Source organism: Anabrus simplex, chromosome 4 (assembly GCF_040414725.1).
Source record: "Anabrus simplex isolate iqAnaSimp1 chromosome 4, ASM4041472v1, whole genome shotgun sequence".
Classification (NCBI taxonomy): domain Eukaryota; kingdom Metazoa; phylum Arthropoda; class Insecta; order Orthoptera; family Tettigoniidae; genus Anabrus; species Anabrus simplex.
The window spans coordinates 295,024,977-295,048,331 of NC_090268.1; the positions used below are offsets into that span (position 1 = coordinate 295,024,977).

At 39.8% G+C, this 23,355-nt stretch overlaps 1 protein-coding gene across 3 annotated transcripts in view; it reads left to right on the top strand.

The window, feature by feature from the left end:
• LOC136871902 (tudor domain-containing protein 3) overlaps window positions 1-23,355 on the top strand; it is a 258,745-nt gene that overhangs the window by 11,140 nt on the left and 224,250 nt on the right. The window lies entirely within an intron of this gene.

Here is a 23,355-nt window from a genome sequence, read left to right on the forward strand (position 1 = left end):
CATTTTAGAGGGAGGTTACATGGTAAAAGGTATCGAACCTGCCCCGAGAGTTAAACTGCTGAGCTAGCAAGAAAAGAAGTTATTAAAAGGCCATTACCTTATTGATGAACCGCTGCCCGAAGAAAGAGGCGCTACCCGCCCCCTGCTACATAATTTACACACTGATAGATGTTACTGAAGTGGCGCAGAGACCCGAAAATCAGCAGTTTATATACCCTCGCGGAACATTCGAGACCTTTCAGGAATGATAACACCCGCCCACAATCATTTTATTGGACGGCCAAAAGATTACATGTCAGAACTGAAGAAGAAAACCAGGATTGGTGGGAAATTAATTACAAAAATTACTCATTGGACGAATTCAAAACTGGCGGAAAGTGAAGGGTTATACAGCCAACCTAAACAATGACTGGAAGAAATTTAACAAAGAACAAACTTATGAAAACAAAATTTCTCCAAAAACACAGTTCTTTCACTTCGCACTAGGGTGCATAATTGTAGTCCTTCAGTAGTGCCATCTAGAAGAGAATGTTCACACTTCTTACTACAGGCAAAACAAAAATACATCGAAAACGACACAGTTCAGAACACTTCAAAATTTACAAGTAGTGACATCTTCTGAAAAACTAGAGAATTAACACTGTAGTTAAAGTTCAGGCTTCCTCCAGTAGAGGAGTTTCAACTGGCGCAAAGTTGGAATTAGCGGAGCGGAGTTGTACCGCCCGGTACAATTATTATTATTATTATTATTATTATTTGTATCAATTTAGGAAGGCTCGACTTGTGCCGGTAACATAATGGGCTGACTCGGCCTAAGCAAGGAGTCACCCTCTTGATTATGAAACTACAGGTACATATATGTACAAATATTTACAACAGAAATAATTACAACATATACATTTATACAATAAATACAAACAACTTCAGACTTCTTATGTCCCCGTTTTGGGAATCTGTTCTTCAGTATTACTGGAACTGCGACCTGGAACTTCATGCTGTTTGGCGTGAGTCAGAGGAAAAGTCGTTCCTAGGAACTTTCTCACAATGTGGCAGGTGCTCAGGAGGGTGGCTTTCTGTAGTTCTACGTATGTGTGATGATGCAGGTTTAATGCGGCCAGAGAGCTGTGCAAGCATTTTGGAATAACACCGGTACATGATATTACTATTGGAACTGTGGTGACTGATTCTAGTTTCCACAGGCGTTGTATTTCTATTGCCAGTTCTGTGTATTTTGATATCTTTGTGGCTATTGTTGTTTGCAGATTGGAGGTATTTGGACAAGCAATTTCTATAAGGGATGCGGATCTTTTTGATTTATCGATTAGAATAATATCTGGCCTATTGTTGCTGAGCGTGACATCGGTTATGACTTCTCGGTCCCATAGTAGTTTATATGAAGAGTTTTCGAGAATGGGTGGAGGTGTATTTCCAATATGCAGTTGATGACTGAAGAAATCCACATTTTACAGAAAGTTTCAGGTGAATGATTTTTGCTACCTGATCATGTCGGTGCTTATAATCGGTGTTGGCCAAGTGTGGGCAACCAGAGATGACGTGCTGTATGCTCTCTGTAGTTCTGGAACAGCGGCGGCAGTTGTCTGAGACAACTGTTGGATCCTTCATGATAAATCTACGGTAGTTCCGTGTAGCAATTACTTGATCTTGGATGGCCAGAACAGATCCTTCTGTTTCTGGGAAAAGACCGGAGTAGGTCAACCAAGCGTGCGACGCAGATTTGTCGATATGAGGTTGATCCAGTTCATGGGGGTATTTCCCGTGAAGAGGTTTTTGCTTCCACATGGCCATATTCATCTCTTTTGTAGGTGGGGTAGAAACAGGCATTTCTGGTGACGACAGATTGAGAGGTGTATAGTTTATATCGGCTCTGCAAACAGCATGATGAAGACACAATGTATCAGATCTCGAGTGGAAATATTCTCTTAGACTTGATATCAGATTGCTATGTAAATTGACAATGGATAAGAAGCCCCTACCACCTTCTGATCTCGGGAGTGTAAGACGTTCGGTTGCAGATTTAGGATGGTGCATATGGTACCGGGTGAGTGAAACTGCTGTTTTCGTTTGTAACTGCTGAAGTTCTGTTTGGGTCCATTTTATGATACCAAAGGAGTATGTGAGCAGTGGTACGGCGTACGTATTGACTGCTTTGGTAAGATGTTTAGCTGTCAGTTTTGATGATAGTACCTTGTTGAGACGTGTTATATATTGCTGCGTGACATTTCTCTTGATGTCGGGGTGTTTCATACGAGTGCTCTGATGAAAACCGAGGTATTTGTACATTTCTTCTTCCTCCAGCTGTTGTATGGATTCGTCGCTTAAACTCAAAGGTGTCCCTTGTGCTGAGTAGGATCCTCTGATGACAGTTTGGGTTCTGCATTTGTCCAATCCAAACCGCATGCCTATATCTGAAGAAAACGTCTTGGTAATTGAGAAGAGATGGAGATGGGGTTTGGTAGAGGCATACAGTTTAATGTCATCCATATAGAGTAGGTGGCTGATTTTGAATAGCTCTTCTCGCTTATTCTTAATGCTAAATCCATACCCACTTGTGTTCAGTAGGTAGGATAGTGGATTTAATGCCATGCAGAACCATAATGGACTCAGTGAGTCCCCTTGGAAGATCCCTCGTCGTATTGGTATGGGTCTTGTTGCAACACTGTAGTTTCTTAGAGAAACGTGAAGTGAGGTGTTCCAGTCTGCCATTACTGTCTTAAGGAAGTGAATGATTGAAGGGTCAACTTTATATAGTTCCAGAACATGTATGAGCCAAGTGTGTGGTACTGAATCAAAGGCCTTTTGGTAGTCAATGAAGCACGTGTATAGGTTCCTGGATTTATGGTGTGCTTGTTCCAGGACCACAGTGTCGATAATCAGTTGCTCCTTGCACCCCTTGGTATTCTTCTTGCAACCCTTTTGCTCCTCGGCAATGATGTGGTTTTCCTTGCAGTGTTTCAGAATTCTGTTGGCTATTATAGATGTAAATATCTTATATAGAGTAGATAGACATGTTATAGGCCGATACTTCGCTGGATTTTGCAGATTTTCATCCTTTGGTTTCAGATATGTGATGCCAGTGCACAGGAAAGCTGGGAATGTTGCCGGGTTGTCTAAGAATTTCTGGAAATGTTGAGTCAGAAGGAAATGAGTACATGTAAATTTCTTGTAGTAATAATTGTCTATACGATCAATGCCTGGGGCCTTCCAGTTCTGCAGTTTCTTGATGCTCTGTTGTATTTCTCCGATCTCAACAGCCTTGGTTGCCATATGCTTCACTTCATTACTTCTATCTTTCAGTTCACTGATCCAATGGGCTTCCGCATTGTGCTCTATTGGGTTCGACCATACTCCCGATCAGTAGCTGTGAATTTTTTCTTCGCTGGGCGTATTTCCATCTTGTGCTGCATCTTGTGTTCTCTCGTTCAGATTGTTGTAGAACTGTTTCTCATTTCTTTCGAACATTGCGTTCTGTGATTTTCTCTCTGTGGTGTTTTGGTATCTTTTGAGGCGCTTGGATAATGCGGCCAACTTTTGCTTCATGGTTTCGAGGGTTTCTTGTAGTACTGTGCTTCCAGGTTCCTCCAAACTCTGCCTTGAACTGATTTTCAGAATTCGAATAATTTTGTTATTTAGGCATTTCCCTCTGACTCCATTCTTATATTGCTGCAGGCGATTTACGTCCTGGCGGATTTGGATGATGCGTTCTTTCAGGCGTTTTGCCCAAGGTGGTTCTCTCAATTTTTTCTTGACAGACTTATTGTTAGGCAAAAATGGCTTTCCATTGTTCAGTCGTACTGCGGCAAGTGCTGCACAGTATATTGCAGTATGTACTTCAGGGAACGTCTGATGTTCTTTCAGATATTCTGGCAAGACTTTCGAATTAAGATCTTCAATGATTTTTGCAAACTTTTTGGATGATTGCTGCCTTGGCAGTATGGGTCTTTGTGTGGGATCGGTACCAGAATATTCTAGAAGGGCCTTGTAGAATTCAACATGTGTCTTGTCATGGAGGTCAGAGTTATCTGAAAGTATCACTTCGGGAGTACTTGTATGTACTGTTATATCAGTATCAGGTGGACTGTTAACCGTTGAGTCAGACTCGGTACTTTCAAGATGTGGAAAGAGTTCTTGTGTTACTTCTTGTCTGATTCTACTAAGAATAGGACCCGGGATCAAATTGTTCTTGATGATTGATCTTCGTTGATCTGCAACGTGCTGTTCAGTAACTTTCATTGTTGGGTACTGATTTGTAAAGGCTGCCTGTAGTTGTTGCCTATATCCTGCAATTTCAGTTTCAAGACGAGTTATTCGAAGATATGCCCGCATGATAAATTCATTCATATCATTGTTCCATTTAATGCGTTTTTTGGGCTTACTGATACGAGAGGTCGTACTTGGCACAAAAGCACTCGCACCAGGTGCGGTATGATAATCAGGTTCTTGTGTTCCGCCATGATCGTCTTGAGCTACTGTAGCTTGTTCGGGTGACCCGATGGGAGGCCAGCAGCTTACGCTCCCACCACCACCGGCTCGCATGCTGTCATCTCTAGCGGTGGCTCCAGAGATGCCCTGGCGTACCCCAGGCAGCGGCATTTTCCGAGGCACAGTTTTAGAACTCTTCATAGTTGATTTTTGCTTTTTATAACCTACAGCCAGGTGATGTGATGTTCAGCCGCTCCATTGGAGACGGACGCTGACCACTTTGCCGCTTGCTGCAAGTCAGACACAAAGTGGATTTGGGTCGGTTCTTCCGCCCTCTCTGCCATTGGGGTATGTCCTCTTCTGCCGTTGAAGCCGTTGACCATTTTTTCTGACACCTCAGTTGATCCGCGGGTGCTTATTTGGCGAAGCCTTATTCACACCTGTCCTGCATATCTACAGCAGCTTCCCCTATCAGCCATTGGGACGCGCCGTGTCGGGGTTGAGGGCGCCCACCCCAGTGTCTTACGAAGGGTTATGCCTAGCTCTTACTAAATTCAGAGCTAAACCCCTACGTAAGCTGACCGGGCACGGGTTATTATTATTATTATTATTATTATTATTATTATTATTATTATTATTATTATTATTATTATTATTGTTAATAGTATTATTTGTTTTATTTGTATTCGAAATTATAAGTTATGTATACGCATCTAGTGGTTAAGTGTAAGAGAGGGCCTCGAGCCCTAACTTCGCCACCAATAAAGGCATTATCTATCTATGTATCTATCTATCTATGTCCAACCCATGTCCCTTTTCTCTGTGGGATCGGGTATGAAGTGAGATGAATCTTTGTAGCAAGTTCTTACAACTGGATGCCTTTCCTGATGACAACCCCACCAGAGGAGTTAAGGAGATGAAATGAATGACATTATATATTAAAGCAGGAAGGGAGAAGGTGAAACTCAGTGTTGGCATGTAGCCTACTCCTGTCAAATAGTTCATTTTACATCCTCATCTGACGGACAAATGACCATCAATAGCATCATGTCCTCACTCCATATGAGCACTGGTGCGGAGAGGTTTGGAATTTAATCCAGGGTTTTGACACACAATCTAGTGATTATAAATTGTATACCTTTCCTACCTTGCTGGTCAACATTCTAATGCTGAAATTTTTTTGACCAGTGTGACTTGAGAACTAGCTAATCATTGTATCATACCATATAATGCCTTTATGATCACGTTTACCAAGCAGGCTAGAAAACTGAATATGTGCCGTTTCAGCAAAAACATTCCTGTATGCCACTCATTCTCTTTCTTTGTCCTGAACCTGTTTATTTTCTATTCTTTGTAAATTTTCATTAATATACAGCAAAAATTGGTCAAGACATCCCTCTCTAGCATGTTTCCTTAGTTATTACACCATTATTCCAAAGTCCCAGTAAATGTCCTATTAAATACATGCTAAAGAAACCTGGATAACACATTTGTCACTCTTTGGTACATTTGTAACTCCCACTGTAAGGAATTTAAATCAGCGTTCCTGGCCACGTTGCGCACACTGTGCCTGTGACAACTTAATTACACTGCTCTGGACTGCATAGCGCTGTAGAATGTCGGCCTACAGCTACAGGGAGTGTCAGTTCCAAGTTAGCCTTTGCTGTGGTGATTTGGATCACTCAACAGTATCTCAGTTGATGTGTTGGTGCTTAATTTTATGTTTGTGTTACAACGTACCTACGTAAGTTAGACTTTTTTACTTACGCATGCAGTTGACATGTTGGTTCTTAATTTTACGTTGGTCAGGAATTTTAACCATAGGCTAATTGGTTAATTCCGCTGGCATGGGGGCTGGGTGTATACGTCTTATTCAGCATCATTCTATCCTCCTCATGACGCACAGGTCACCTACGGGCGTCAGTTCAGAAGACCTGCATCTGGCAAGTGGAACTTGTCGTCAGACGCTCCTGGCACTAAAAGCATAAGCCATTTCATTTGAAAAATTTATGTGTAGTGTTTCATTCCACGAACTGTACAAGCCATCTCCAACTGCTGGACCAGGGCATCATCTGTTGCGTGAAGCAGAAATCAAGAAAGATGTCCATGCAGAAAAGGTTGGCTTTCCTGGAAACTGCTTCATGTAAAATGTCAATTTTGGATGCCGTTCATTTCTTAAAATGTGGATGCCTCCCATTGCTATTAGCTTCCATAGCTTCCTAACATTTACTCTTCACCTTCTCTTAACTTTCAATTCTTTTTCCAGTTGTTGCATTGAAATCACTGTTAATACGATCCTATCCTTGCTGACCTTGATGACTATGTCACTTGTGTCTCATAAAACTATTTCATCCTCGTCTGCTCACTCACGTAGTAAATATAATAAGAGATTTTCGTTTCACTTCTAGCAAGTGCTAAATCTGTCCACATCATTTGGTTATATACAGTAGGTGCTTAACAGAAATCACCGATGCTGCCATTCAGGGAAAGACAAAGACTAAGAAATGAAGTATGGGCACGTGGAATGTGCAGGGCTTGAATCAAGGAAAATTAGACATTGTGAGGGAGTTACTGAGCTTCAGTCTAGCCTAAGCAAGCATCGGGTGCGGACATGCTGGGTTGAGTGTGCCGGTAGAGCGGGAGCGGAGTTTGAGCGGTGAGTGCAAGAGGAAAGCCGAGAGTGACGAGGAAGATGATTGGTGTGGAACAATATCGGGTAGTTATCGGAAGATGGCAGGGGAGAAGTAAGAAGGAAACAGCCAAAAGAGAAGGAGGTAAAGTGGAAATGGGAATGAAGGGTGAGATGATATTGGTAGAAGCAGTGATAATGGTACTGCTAGTTATAAGGGGCGTGGAAGTAAACCCCGGATTGATTTCCAGTGGTAACATGAGTTGGGAAGACGTGGAAGTCATAAGGAGGGTGGTAAAAGAGGTTGTGGAAGAAGTTTGCCAGTTTGAACAGATTAAAAATATGATACAGAAACAAGTGAGGGAGTTCGAAAATATGAGGCAATGGATCCGGAAAAAAATGGACGAAACAATGACCAAAGTGGGAAACAATGAGAGAGAAATTGTGTTATTCAGAGAGAAAATAAGAAATATGGAAGAGGATGTTTTGAAGCTGAAGATAGAAATAGAAGACAGTAGTCAGGAACGCAGAAAGAAATGCTCATTTATATATGAAGTGTTGGAAGAAAAGGGAGAGGACAGAGTGGAGACAATTTACAAAGTTGTGGACGTCATCCAGAACAAAATGAAAACTTCAGCGAAGTTGATATAGATGATGCGGAAAGGATAGGTACATCACATGGTAACAGGCCTATAAAAGTTGTTATCCACAGTGATGGCTGAAATAGTGATAAGAAACACGGGTAATCTACAGAGTGAAAAAATGTGGTTAAAGAGAGACATGGGAAGAAAAGGGAATAAGAATCTAAAAATCCTAAAGAAACATTTAGTGAGGGTCAGACTTCAAGGACTAAGAGCGTACATTAGGGGACAGCAATTTGTGGAAACCAATGGTAAGTGCGTTAGATTATGGTCAGTGATGAAATTACAGGTATTAGAAGAGAGCCTGAAGAAGGAAGGAGTGATGGGGACGAGAGTGGAAGAAGGGCAGGTAATAGAAAGCAGTACCGGAGAAGACAGACATGGTGGTAAGGAAAAAACAAAGGGAAGCAGTGAGGAAAGCCAGGTAAGAGAACACAATGCCGGAGTGGACGTGCATAGTGAAAAGGAAAAGACAGTGGATAACAAGGAGAGAACAGAAATGTGGAGGGAAGCATTCAGGGTAATAGGCAGGAAAGTAAGAAAAGAGACTAGTTTGGAGGACTGTATAAGACACATGCAGAGTGAATTCAAAGGTCTCATGAGCATTCAGAGGGAAGGTGTTAATAAAAGAGTAGCTTTGAACAAAGGAAGAAGCAGGAGTCTTAAGGATTTGTGGGGGAAGAAAGATAAAAGTGATGAGGGCATAGTTATGAGAAGTAAAATGTTAAGTAATGTTAGTATGTAAGGTAATAGTGTGATTGTAAAAATTGTGAGGTGGTAAGCGTGGTGAAGAGTGAATAAGTGATAGAAATTGCTGCGCTTGGATTGGAGGTTTGGTATAGAGTGATAAGTTATATGTGGTGTGTGATTAAGTTAATAAGAGAGTGGAAATAATGAAAGGGGTGTGGTTTGTAATTAATTATATTGGAAGATGTTAAGAAGTTAAATTGGTAGATGGGAGAGTGTATGTGTTAATTGTATTTGAAATGAATAGTGAATTTAAGGTGGAATTTGATAGTTAAGTAAGTTTGAATTATAAATGAAAGTAAGAATGAGGATGATTAAGAGGTTGATTTGGTGGGATGCAAAGAATGATGGTAATTATTGAGAGGCAAGAAGGATTAAGTTGGAAAGTGAGTGGTGTGTATTTATAATGAACAGTGAAGGTGGAGATGGAATGAGAACAGAGTGATGGTTAATATGGAGTCTGGTTTGCAGTTTAAATGAGATTGAGAATGGTCAACTATATTTGGAGTATGGTAATTATTGAAGTGGTAATAGTCGAGTGCATGATTTTAGTTGTTTGGATGTAAATAATGAAAGGGAGTGAAGAGTGATGTAGTAGAGGATAATGGTAATATAATGGAGTGATTGTAAACAAGGAAAGAAGAGAGACATTGTGAATGAGAATGGTGAGATAATGGATTGATTGTAAATAAGGACAGATGGTTCGGTTTGTTAAAAATGAAGAAGTTGTAGAGGCTATGAGATTATAGTTAAGTATATTTGAACTGTAATATGGTAAGAAGTTAGATGATGGCATAGTGAGTAATGAGAGATAACATGAAAGCAGAACAGTGCACAATGTAGAAACATGGGAAGAATATAGGACACAGACTCAGCAGTTGACGCAATATGATGACTGGCTCAGCAAGTTGTAGTAGATCGTGAGTGAAGCTGGTAGGTATGGAATGTGTAATGACTTGCTGCGTCAGTTAGGAGAGGAAAAGTAGGGCACTACCCTCCATATGGGTGGCTTGCGCTAGGTCGCCGGTTTGCCGTTTATCTTATGTTACTTTATTTTATGTCATTTTGTTATTCAATTGCTGTAATACCATGGCTCTCGGATCTCTGGAAGGGAGTTGACCGCGGGCCATTTGTTAGTATTTGCCGGTTATTTTATGACACTATATATTGGTTTGTTTGTTTGTCTATTTGTGTAGGCATATAGTTTGGTATTTAGGTAGAATTTAAGTTGAAAGAGCTTGTCTAGGTTGGGCATCGTTGTTTTTCTCCATTAACAGATCATTAAGGTAGCAAATACTGTAGATCTGGAGAAAAATAAAGAAATTAAGAGTTACTGAGCTGAGATGGACTGGGATTGGGCATTTCTAATCAGCAGAGCACACAATTTACTACTCAGGGCATGAGGAATGCTGAAAGCATGGTGCGAGTTTTGCAATGAGCAATAAGTTTACAAGTACGGTTTTAGGTAACATCGCAGGTGATTGAGTGATGACCACAAGATTTTCAAGGTTATTTATTCATTACAGAAGCATACATTTTACATAACATAATGGTACTTAATGACATATCAAATAGTGTCTGCACAGAATTTTGCCAAATCACAGGCATTAGGGGTCGCAGCCGTTAAGTCCTCCGTTGTGCAACTTAAGAGGACACTTACTACATTTCATGAAATGGGCTATGGTTTGGTCTTCACCAAATTCACAGTCTGGATGTGCCAGGAAAGGCCCACTTTACCATATTGATTCTTGAGCTACCAACTCCAGTGCAAAGCCTGTTCAATGATTTCCAAGTAGACCAATGTTCCTCATGTCCTGGAGGGAGATGTTCAATTGGTAGCATCCAACCAGCAACTTGAGGATTTCTAGTTCTCCTTAATCTCATCCTTGTGGATTTTGCAGATTCGTTTAGACTTTCGGTTGTATTCAGGAAACTTCTCCTAGACCTCAATCGTCGGTGGGCAGGTTCATATCCGAACAATGGGTGTGCACATGAGGCAATTGCTTTAGTTCTCTCATTCATGGATGCAACTTCTCTTCTGATATCTGGTGGGGCGATTCCAGTCAAACAGTAGATTCTATCTCGTGGTGTTGGTCTCAAACAGCTAGTGATAAGTCGACATGTTTCATTTAGAGAAATGTCAACTTGTTTAGCATGACTGGATCTGTACCAAACAGGGCAAGCGTACTGTACAGCTGAGTAACACAGAGCTAGGGCTGTAGTTCTCATCGTCTTTTTATATGTACCCCAATTATTTTCAGACAATTTGCGAAGGATGTTGTTTCTAGCTGACACTTTCTGCTTGATGTTCATGCAGTGTTGTTTGTAGGAAGGCACATACCTGAGTTTTAGATGGGTTAGGCTTCAATTCGTTTCCTCGGTAGTAGTAGGATAGGTCAGAAAGAGCCTCTGATAACTTCTCTTCTACAACCTCAAAGCAGTTTGCTTGAGTAGCAATAGGTCGATCATCCGCATATATGAAGATTCTGGTGCCAACTGGAAGAGGTTGGTCATTCGTATAGATATTGTTTCCTCCATTGACTATTCTGATCTTGAAATTCGACGAAGAACCTACGATTTTGGAGAAGTTTGCTAATGACTTGAGTCATCTTGTAATCCTTTGTATGCGGTGATTAATTGTATCATATGCAGCAGATAAGTTGATAAAAACCACCCCTGTGATTTCATGATTTTCATATCTGTCTTCGATATACTGTGTCAGATGGAGGACCTGTGAAGTACAACTTTTCCCTTTTCGGAATCCTGCTTGCTATGGGTTGAGAAGAGGTCTTTTTCTGGTTTGAGAATTGCGATTACTCTGGCTTTCCTCCACTTGCAGGTGTTTATACAGTTATTGTATAGTTCTAGTAACCATTGTTTAGCAACAGGTCCAAATTGCTTAATTTGCTCAGTACGTATTTCATCTAGGCTGGCAGCCTTACCATTCTTACTGATTTATTGCTCTATTCAGCTCAGATAAAGTAAAAGGTTTAGTGAGTGTATCTGTCTCCTGCTCATAATCCTCAGTTCCTTTATTCGAAAGTCGATATGGAATAGATGGTTGTCCATTTTGTAGAAGTTGATATGCAATTTGGTTTGCTGTGACATTGGAATGTGTTGATGTTTTATTAGGATCACTACTGAGTCGTCTTAAGTAATCGCCAAGCTTTTTGACTACTTCTACCGATGTCTATCTCTTCCATCAACCTTTAACCACTGTGCCCATTATGCTTCATTGTCAATGGTGTCATTGCTGAAAGGGTTTTCTTTGAATAGTTCTAAGGGCTGAGATTTCCTGAGTTAGACCTTGTACATACAGTAGCGGCATTAATTCTGGACACTTTTTAGTGATTCATTGAATATTGTACTCAGGAGTTTTAGTTGAAATAAACATTGTAATTTACAAATTTTCAGGAAACATGCTCTAATGTCCGCTGTTTGAAAATTTAAGTTAAACTTTATTGCTCAAAATTCAAAATTTAATAAAATAAACAAAATACTCACAACACAACAGTTTCAGAAAATTACAAATTATTAGGTACAAATGTTATTGCAATGTTTCTCAGTATTTCATGGGATATCCTTTTGATTTAATCACTGCCTCAATTCTGCACGGCTTCGAGATCTTCTGGTTTGATCACTCTGAACCATGAATTGACGATGGCCTCTTGTTACTGGGATTCTGTTGTGAAACCAAAATTTTCAGCCTTGCCCACAAGTTCTCAATCGGGTTGAGGTCGGGACTGTTGCCAGGCTAAGGAATCACAGTAATGTGATGGTCAGCAAACCATTTCTTATTGATTCTAGCTGTGTGGCATGGCGCATTGTCTTATTGAAAGATGCACTGATGGTTGTTACCTTGAAATAAATCACGGATAGAGGGCAGGAATTTCAACACTAAGACTTCTACTTGGTACTTTTTGACGTTAATGTTGCCCTGTAACACTTGCAGACGCCCAATTCCATGTCTTGTCATGCAGCCCCACGCCATGATATTGATGGGATGCTTCATAGTGACAGTGGTGCACTCAGGTAACAGGTCCTTCGTCTGGTTGACGACGAACAAACTTTATTCCATCACTTCCAAAGATGCTGATCTTGGTCTCTTCACTCCAAATGACTCTAGCCCAGTCTTCTTGCATCCACTCCTTGTGTGCGAAAAACGTTTCTGCCTCTGCATTTTGTTCAGATAAGGCTTCTTTCTTGTCATCGCTCGCAAACCATTTTCACAAAGTTTCTGTCTGACTGTTCGATCTGAAACTTCAACCCCTGAAGTCTTCAAGATGGCATTTATATTTTTTTTTGTGGTACGCTGACGATCTTGTAGAGAAAGATGGCAGATTCTACGACAGTCTTGGTCAGTCAATATTGGTATTCTGCCAGTTGCAGTTTTGGTTGACCCAGTTTCTTCATATCGCTTGCAAATATTCGGCCATGATGGATTTGCAGTGCATGTTGGGAGCAGATTGCATGAATGCAAGCTTCTCATTGGCTACTGAAGGTGTTGTCATTTTTGTGCAATAGTCCATATTTTGATTCTGAACCTGAGCAAATACATGCTATTTTACCTAAGCTCTGTCCTTTTTTTTGAAGCAGAACAGTTGTAGAACCAAATTCAGCATAAAAAGCCACCTAAGAATCAACCAAAATCTCAAAACTAAAAAAAAAATGGAGTTGTCTAACTTTGATACCAAGCTCCTCATTTATATTGCAATGCTTTTACACGTAACTGATTGAGGTTAAGTGAATATGCGCAGTGTTCTAGTTATAAGCCTAATTAATTTTTCGCTATAGGCAATTTTCAACTAGTTTCTGCTGGCACGAAGTGTAAGCCAGCCAATTGTCAGCAGAATAATTACAAGGATATCTGTACTGATTGCCAGGAAAAGGCCTCATTTGTCATGTTTTCACAAGCCGAATCTTTATTTTCTTCTGTGGTTGAGAAAAATAAAAAACTAAAAATTACGATATGCTAGGCCTGATCATGAAACCAAAATTTTCAGCCTTGATAGAAGCTGTTCTTCTCTTGTTTTCTATTATTACAGTTCAGTTCGTAAAATCTCGACTTTGCAAAGTCTACTTCAGCCAAAGTCAACTTTGGAGAAAGTAGCATACTTAGAGAGCAAAGTTAGATTTTCCTATCAAAGTAGACTTTGTGAACTATCCACTCAGTCTTATTCTTGAATATGACTCTTAGGAGTCTTCAATGAATACCGAGCAAGTTGACTACGTTGTTTGGGTCATGTAGCTTGGAGCTAGCATTCAGAGGATGGTGAGGTTGAACCCGACTGCTGGCATCCCTGAACATGGTTTCCTGTTTTCACACCAGGTAAATGTTGGGATTGTACCTTAATCAAGGCCATGATCGCTTCCTTTCTAATCCTAGCCTTGTCCATAATCACCTCCACCACCTCCCATCATTTTCATGAGACCTGTCTGTTTTGGAGCAATATAAAACAAATGAAAAATCCAAAATTAGACAGAGAATGGCTTGTAGGTTCTTTTTAGTTCACTGACCTCTTCATTATCAACATGTTTTTCAAGCAATCAAAACCGATTATGCACGTGGACATCACCTGGGGTAAATGCAGGAATCAGATCGATTACATTATTGGTAGACCCCTGCACGGATATAAAAAAATTTATCCGCTCCGCATCCGCACTTCCTTCATCCGCACCCGCAAATAGTTATCTGCATTTGCGAATTGCTATCCGCAGATATTGTAAATATTATCTACAGTATATAACACCCAAGGTATTGAAACGGATAGGTCTGTTAATATAATACAATAGGTCTAATACCTGGCATCAGACCCCCACAGTCACAGGTTTATGAGGGATTTTCTCTTGCGACAACTACTGATGTATTGACCTTTGTTCCTTCCTTCCACTAATTGCAGGCAGGAGCCAGCTGGGCTTAGGTCAGATTTACAGCTTTTATGGTCTCAAGGCTCTTTATATATATATTACAATTCTCCCATACCACTGTCAAGGGTCACCTAACGACAAGCAAATTTAAGAGTATACCTGAGTGAAAATTAATAAACTTCATTATCCGCATTCATCCGCACCCGCAAATAGTTATCTGCATTTGCGAATTGCTATCCGCAGATATTGTAAATATTATCTACAGTATATAACACCCAAGGTATTGAAACGGATAGGTCTGTTAATATAATACAATAGGTCTAATACCTGGCATCAGACCCCCACAGTCACAGGTTTATGAGGGATTTTCTCTTGCGACAACTACTGATGTATTGACCTTTGTTCCTTCCTTCCACTAATTGCAGGCAGGAGCCAGCTGGGCTTAGGTCAGATTTACAGCTTTTATGGTCTCAAGGCTCTTTATATATATATTACAATTCTCCCATACCACTGTCAAGGGTCACCTAACGACAAGCAAATTTAAGAGTATACCTGAGTGAAAATTAATAAACTTCATTATCCGCATTCATCCGCACCCGCAAATAGTTATCTGCATTTGCGAATTGCTATCCGCAGATATTGTAAATATTATCTACAGTATATAACACCCAAGGTATTGAAACGGATAGGTCTGTTAATATAATACAATAGGTCTAATACCTGGCATCAGACCCCCACAGTCACAGGTTTATGAGGGATTTTCTCTTGCGACAACTACTGATGTATTGACCTTTGTTCCTTCCTTCCACTAATTGCAGGCAGGAGCCAGCTGGGCTTAGGTCAGATTTACAGCTTTTATGGTCTCAAGGCTCTTTATATATATATTACAATTCTCCCATACCACTGTCAAGGGTCACCTAACGACAAGCAAATTTAAGAGTATACCTGAGTGAAAATTAATAAACTTCATTATCCGCATCCGCGAATTGTTATCCGTGGATATTGTAAATATTATTAGCAAAATTATCTGCACTGCCATACAGTTTGCATCCACCAAGACAGTAACTTTGCAGGGAAAATCCGCAGATATCCGCATCCGTGTAGGGCTCTAATTATTGGTTCTAGAAGATGAAGAGTAATTACTGTACTGAAAACTAGATTTAGTACAGACTGTGGGTCAGATCATGGAACTGTTACTGTACAACTTACAAGTCAAGCTAAGATGAAATAGGAAAGGTATTCATTTCCCCAGATACATATCCTGAGGGTGGAGGCAATAGAATACACCTACGGTATCCCTTGCATTCACCCACATTATCCTCTGCCTGTTGTGAGAGACAAAGGAAGGGGGGACCAAGGGCTCTCAACTTTGGAACATGGGTTGGTGGTCACAGTTCCCCTAGCTGAGCTTAGCATTGCTTCTACTTATGTGTGTTAGGCTCCTAGCCTTCATATTTCCTATCCGATCTCCCTTGTCAACTCTTGTTCTTTTCCGACCATGACAGTATTAGGTTTGCAGGGTTTAAGGGTCTCATTTTCATGGCCTTTCCTTTTTTATGCCGAAACCTTCATTCTTCGAAGTGTCAAGATCTCTTCCATTTTCCTTCTGTTTAGTGTTGCTAGAGGTTGGTTGCCCAGTTGTACTGCATCTTGAAACAATAATCACCACCACCACCAATACCACCACCTCCTCCTCCTCCTTAAATGCAAACTAGAAAACATTCCAACTTTTTTAAAAAGATTAGGAATTGTTTTGAAGTATTTAATATCCTTAACTGGGAACTAGAGGAATTACAGTATGAAATTAAGAATATTGTAAAGAACGAACATGACCGCAGATTATTGTGGTCGAGAAAAAAGAAAAAAGAATCAAATTGGATATCACAGAAAATTTAGAAAAGCTAAAAAGAGGAAGGAGGCCAAAATCAGGACAGATAGCTCGCGAGGAATTTAAACAGAGAAGTTGCAATTATTTTAAGTATTGAAACTTACAGTAAAATGGTTTAATATAAATTACGAACAGCCTCCTTGGCTCAGACAGCAGCGCATTGGCCTCTCACCGCTGGGTTTCATGGTTCAAATCCCTGTTACTCCATGTGAGATTTGTGCTGGAGAAAGCGGAGGCATGACAGGTTTTTCTCTGGGTACTTCAGTTTTCCCTATCATCTGTCATTCCAGTGACACTCTCCAGTATCATTTCATTTCATCTGTCAATCATTGCCCCAGGGAGTGAGACAGGCTTCGGTAGCCGGCACAATTCTTGTCCTCGCCGCAAGATGGGGGCTTAATTCATTCCATTCCTGACCTGGTCACTCACTGTAAAACAGGTTGTAGGTTTTCATTTCATAAATTACAAACATTGCCAGAATTTATTTCATTTGCATTTCTTATGTTTAACTACAAAGTCAGTGCTGAGGTGGGATTGGGTTTGTAGTGAAGCAGTCTTTTATAAGCAGTGTACTCTGCTCGCATAATATTTTTTTCTGAAGAGGACACTGTTATTACTGCAGTAACAAATGATGCATGTGTATTTTGACGGCTGTCGGCTGTTTGACATGGCAACATACACACAGGTGTGCAGCAACTGGCTCTGTTGCACAGATGGTATACTAGGTGAGCTGCAGAACATATGATTGCAACTTACACATTACTAACTTTCGGTAAGGCAGCATTCAGAAGTTTCCATAACATTTTCAAATGCCATGATATGTCTTTGCACACTAAGATCAGAATGGTTAAGGCACTAGTCTTTCCCATAGCTACATATGGTTGTCAGAATTGAACATAGAAAAGAGAGATATAAAGGAAATTGATGTGTTTGAGTTATGATGCTGGAGGAGACTTCTACCTTGGACTGCCAAGAAAACGAATAAGTGGGTTCTTCAGATAAGACTGAGGCCTGTAGCTAAAGCTGAGTTACATAGTGAAGCAGTCTGGTTCTGTTGAACAAATGATCATGTTTGGAAAAATAGAGGGAATGCAGAGAGGAGGAGAGGATGAGGTGGATGGACTCTACTTCAAAGAAGCAACAAAAGTCATCACTGAAGGATCTGAAATGTCTAGTTGGAAACAGAAACGCCTGGCAGGCACTCCCAGTTTGAGTCTGTCGACTTTATGGGAGAGAGAGAGAGAGAGAGAGAAGGAGAGGTAGTTACATTGTGTGCTTTGGTGTTCCTGACGAAGAATTTTACTCAACACTACTCTTCCCTTCATTTTTTAACACCTGTTAACAACATCTTATATCATCTCATTTTTTCCTTATTTCTTTACTCAAAAGTCAGTATCTAATGTATTCAGACATCATCTTTTGCTGACTAGACAAATTCTTCTTTTCTTTTTTCTTTCTTTGTTTCATTCCTTCTTGCATAAGCCCCATTAACATAAATAAATAAATAAATAAATAAATAAATAAATAAATAAATAAATAAATAAATATTTGAATAAATGTTAAGTCCTCAGCTCAGACTTGTTGGATCCTCAGCAGCTGCACCATCAGCTGTCAGATTGTCTAGGCGTCACTGAGGTGTAGTCTGAACATTGGAATGAATAATTTATGTTTGGATAGAATACTGGTATTACAACACACCTATACCCATACCTATAATAATAATTGTGGAAACAGTTACTATTCTAGGTAACATATGTCAAATAGGCTACTTATATTTTCATACCGGTATATAAAGGTTACACTACAGCTAAAAACTGTAGGCAGATATTATAGTAAATAAATACTTTTTCGGCGATTGAATTGATAGATTCTAGGGTAAAAGTTCACAAGCATAGGTTACACTAGTGAGCCTAACCATACCAAGCAAAGTTGAGAACAAAACACTGTCATGAATATTAAATGAGGAAAATAATTGTTTAATAACAAGTGGAAAGGCCTAGTTGCTCCTTTTTAATTAGTTTTTGTGTTCATTTAAAACCACATTGGGCAACTGTGGATTAGTCTTTATTAACAAGATATCTTCTATTATATCACTGCATAAGTTGCAACGATGAGGATGTCAGGGAAATTATACTTGAGGAAGTGGAAAGGATTGTAATAAACTCCTTTATCATAAAGCAGCAGGTATAGCTTAAATTAGACCTGAAATAGTGAAATGTAGTGAGAAGGCAGGGATGAATTGGCTTCATAGAATAATTAGAATAGCATGGAATGTTAGTAAAGAACCTTCTGATTGGATGAAAACAGTAATTGCACCTACCTATAAGCAAGGGAACAGGAAGGATTACAACAACTATCAATGTATTTCATTGATCAATATACCAGGCAAGGTGTTCACTGGCATTGTAGAAGGGAGGGTGAGATCAGTGGTTGAAAGGAAGTTGGATGGAAACCAGTGTGATTTCAGACCACAGAGGGGCTGTCAGGATCAGATTTTCCTTATATGCCAGGTAATTGATAAATACCATACTACGAGAGGAACAGACAGTTATGTTTCGTAAATCTAGAGGCAGCGTATGATAAGAGTACAGAGGGAAAAGGTGTTAGCCATACTCGTGGATTATGCGATTAAGGATAGATTCACTGGTCAACAGCATTTTTGTCACAAAGAATGTAATAGGTATTCTTTGCTAAATCGTGGGTGCCAAATTCAAAAATGAAATCAGTTTTTATATTGGTATTACAATGTTAACCCACCGTTACACATGCCGGGGAGTGACAGTCCGCACTTTATTATTTTTGGTACCACAGATATACAAAGCAAGCTTCTTTCTGCAACAATACAAAGGCTGTGACAGTGTGAGAATATATCAATCACCAAGCTGTTGATTATAGAGCTTTGTATTGTCAACTGCAGACTGGCAGAGTCTCAATGGAAGATAGGAGTCTCAGTCTGCAGGAGTGTACTGGCGACTTGTTAACCCACCGGCTTACCTAACCGTTGAATCGACGGGATGCACGAGCCTGTGCCCGGCTTACCTAACCGTCGAATCGACAGGGTAATGCAGCGTCTTGCTTTATCGACGGTAAAGGGAAGGGAGTACATTAAAAACTCAACAGATGGCATTACAATCATTCTTTATATCTGAAGGAAGTCTCTTCAGCTGTATTTGAGTCATGTTTAGGGGATTAACCACATAAATTGAAGATAGCATTGAGCTGATGCCAGGGGTATTCAGCGAGTAAAGATGAGCATGCGTGAGGCTATTACCGAGCGAGAAGTCGTGGATATTTTACTGAATAGTGATTGTGAAGAAGATTATATCTGAAAGTTCTTCCTGTGAATGTAGTGATGTGGATACGTTATCTGTGCTTTGTGAAGTTAGAGATAGTAATACGAGTGAAGAAGCATTGTAAATATTACAAACGTACTTGTTCCGACGGACCGTAGGAAAAAACAGAAAGTTGAAGAGTGGAAATGGGAATCTGCCTGTCCATTGCAATGTACTCCTACCAAAATACCATTCACTGGAATTCCTGGGGTAAATCCTGTTTTTCAAAATATCGAAATTACGCCTAAACATGGGAGTGCGAGGTCTGCGAAGTAGCTCTTCACATGCCTGAATGCTTCAAGATATTCCACACTAAAAAGAATTACTAGGTGAGTTTATAGTGCATAGTTCATATTTTTCACTGTAATGTAGCACATTCCATTGAAATGGTTATTTTTGAGTATTTATATGAAAGTTTGACAATATTTGAGCCAGTAGTTGCAGTGATATTATCGTTTAAGCACAGTCTTGATTGAACCTTATAAACACCACCATTTAAACGGTAATTTAAAGGTCCAGAACTGATGTTTATAAGGTAAGTGGATGGGTTAATCGTACACACTCTTTTGGTAAGCCATGCATTCTTCCGTTACTATTTATCAAGTAATGTACCGTGTATCTATTAGCTGCATGTTCACTATTGGGTGAATTTTGACTTATTTTCTACTCTTGATTATTTAAAGCGGGATGAACACTATAATATAAAATGAGTTATGAATAACTCCTCTTTCCAGGGAGTTATTCAGAGAGCTATGGATCAAATTGAGCTATAGTTGGACGACGAAGTTGGTGTGAGTGATGGCAGTGATTGGGGCATCGTAAATATAGTGAGCATAATTCTGAGAGTGAACTATCCACTTGTGAAGAGGACATGAATGAAAGTGAGCAGCATGAAGTGTATGTTGGAAAGGACGGGACCAAGTGGAACCATCGGTCTGTAATGAATCATAATAGAAGGGTCAGGTAACCTGAACGTAATATTATATTGGCTGGAATAGTAAATGTTGCCAAGAATGCTATGATGCCAGTTGAAGCACTGCAATTATTTTTTACTGATGAAATGCTACAAGAAATTGTAATGTGCATAAATTGTTACATAGCTACGATTCATGAAAAATAATCTCGATGCCAAAATGCAGCCAATACCAATGTTGTTGAGATGAAGGCATGTCTAGGTGTTCTGTTCCTTGGTGGGGCACTGAAAATCTCCCACACGAATTTGCAAGATCTCTGGCAGAATGATGGTATAGGAATCAAATATTTCAGGCTTGCATTGGGCATAAATTTTTCCGTTTCTTGTTGAAATGTTTGAAATTTGTTCACATCAACTCCCGAAACCAACGTAAATTGATAAACTCGCTGCAGTGCGATACTTAGCACAAACGTTCATCGGGAACTGTAGGAAATAATATAGTTTGTCCGAACTAGTGACCATTGATGAAATGCTAGATGCATTTATAGGTATATGTGGCTTTCGTCAATACATTCCATCCAAGACGGCTAAGTACGGGATAAACATTTTTGCACTTGCTGATGCCAAGATGTGTTACACAAGTAATATGGAGATATATTGTGAAAGACAGCCTGAAGGCCCATATTAGTTTGAAAACACGCCTCACCAAATTGTAAAAAGATTGGTTAAACCCGTATAAAAATCTGGTGGAAACATTACTTACGACAAATGGTTTGTGTTTGTTTCTCTCGCTCAAGATTTGCTTCACTTGTTGGAATGATTCACAACAATAAGTGTGAAATTCCCCCTTTTATGACCACTGCCAGCAATCGCCCAGTGGAATCGAGGATATTTGCCTTCAGGAAAAACTTAACCCTTGTGTCATACAAGTTAGGAGAGGACAAAATTGTGTTCGTTCTGTAAGTCGGGCGTTAAGGTGGATGAAATAAAATGCACTTACTCCGTAGCAAGAACATCGTGACCTTGGGCTGTGGTTGTGGTCTTCTCTTTCCTAAACATTGCTGGTATAAATGCCTATATAATTTTCAAAGACAATACCAACAACACAATCGCAAGGAAAGAATATTTGGAAAATGTTAGCCAAGCATCTCCTCACCGACTACTTGAAATCAAAGTTCAGCTTGAGCACACCCCAACAGCAATCAACCTTCGCTTTCAGGAAATCTTGGGACTTCCTTATGTATGTAAAGCCTCCAACGAGGCTTGGAGTAGAATAGACTCGAAGGCGATGAAGTTTCTGCGATCAAAAGAAGAACAGACCAACAAGGTTCCAGTTTAAAGATTGTGAAAAGTACATCTGCCTAGAACATGCTCCCACACTGTTGTGCATTGACTGTTGCAACAGAGTACACATACTAATCAACATGTACTAAGATACAGTAATGATGAATAAAATCTGAATCAGTTGTACTGACTTTTGAAATACACGTTAGTGGAATCAGTCAGGAGATGAGGTTCATTTTTCTGTTTATGATGGGCTAGACAGAATGTGTATATAAAAGTATTTGAACTTGTTTGTGTAAATATCCTAGCCCTTTCTGCTGTAGAAGTGTTATTCCTTTTGTACATGGTGTTTGTCAAAATAAGACGATGGATAGCTGACGAGACTGACTTGACGTTAGCTTAGATTAATTAATATTGTTGTACTGAGTTTGCAAAGTCCCCTGATTTGTGATTTAGCCTAAAGGATAATGTTGATCTAAATATAGTTTATGTATCAGTTTATTATTAATATCAATAAAATCAATATAAAGTAATTACAATGTAAAATTGACTCACTAAAGAGAGAAATAAGGAATTCTTGGGAAAAAGAATGGAAGTGAAAGGAAAGTTAGGTTACGAACAGTTCCGGACTGTCAGTCCGTGCGCATGTAGTGGTGGTACAGTTGGGTGCACGTTTAACGGAAACAGGAATCTGAGGCATTTATGTTGACAATTGGGCTGCAGTGAGAATTGATGGTAGAATGAATTCTTGGTTCAAGTTACTTATAGGGGTTGGATAAGGCTGTAATCTTTCACCTTCATTGTTCATAATTTACAAGGATCATCTACTGTAAGGTATAAAATGGCAGGAAGGGATTGATTAAGATGGAAATGTTCCAAGCAGTTTGGCCTTAATGGTCTTAAGTGCCAGACTGTGGTGGAAACCTGCAATCTAAAATCTTGGAAATTGAAAATACAGTAGATGCAATGAGTATGATATCAAAATTAGCCTTTCCAAGACCAAAGTGGTCAGTAGGGAAGAAATCTAAGAGAATTGAATGTCACATTGGAAATACAAAACTGGAACAGGTAGATTACTTCAAGTATTTAGGATGTGTATTCTCCCAGGGTGGTAGTATAGTATGTGAGAATGAATCAAGGTGCAGCAAAGCTAATGCAGTGAGCTCACAGTTGTGATCAACAGTAATATGTGAGAAAGAAGTTTGTTCTTTACACCGTTTTTCAGACAAACTTTGCTGTACAGGAGTGAAAGCTCGGTGGACTCAGGATATCATATTCACAAGTTAGAAGTAACAGACATGAAAGTAGCATGAATGATCGGTGGTACAAACAGGTGGGAACAATGGCAGGAGGGTACTCAGAATGAGGAGATAAATGCTAAGTTAGGAATGAACTCAATTGATGAAGTTGTATGGATAAAACAACTTCGGTGGTGGGGTCATGTGAACTGAATGGAGGAGGAAAGGTTGCATAGGAGAGTAGTGGGCTCTGTCATCAAGGGTAAGAGAAGTAGTGGGAGACCAAAATGACATTGGTTAGACTTGGTTTCTAATGATTTAAATGTAGGCAGTATGGAACTAAACAAGGCCACAGAGCTAGTTACGAGTAGAGGA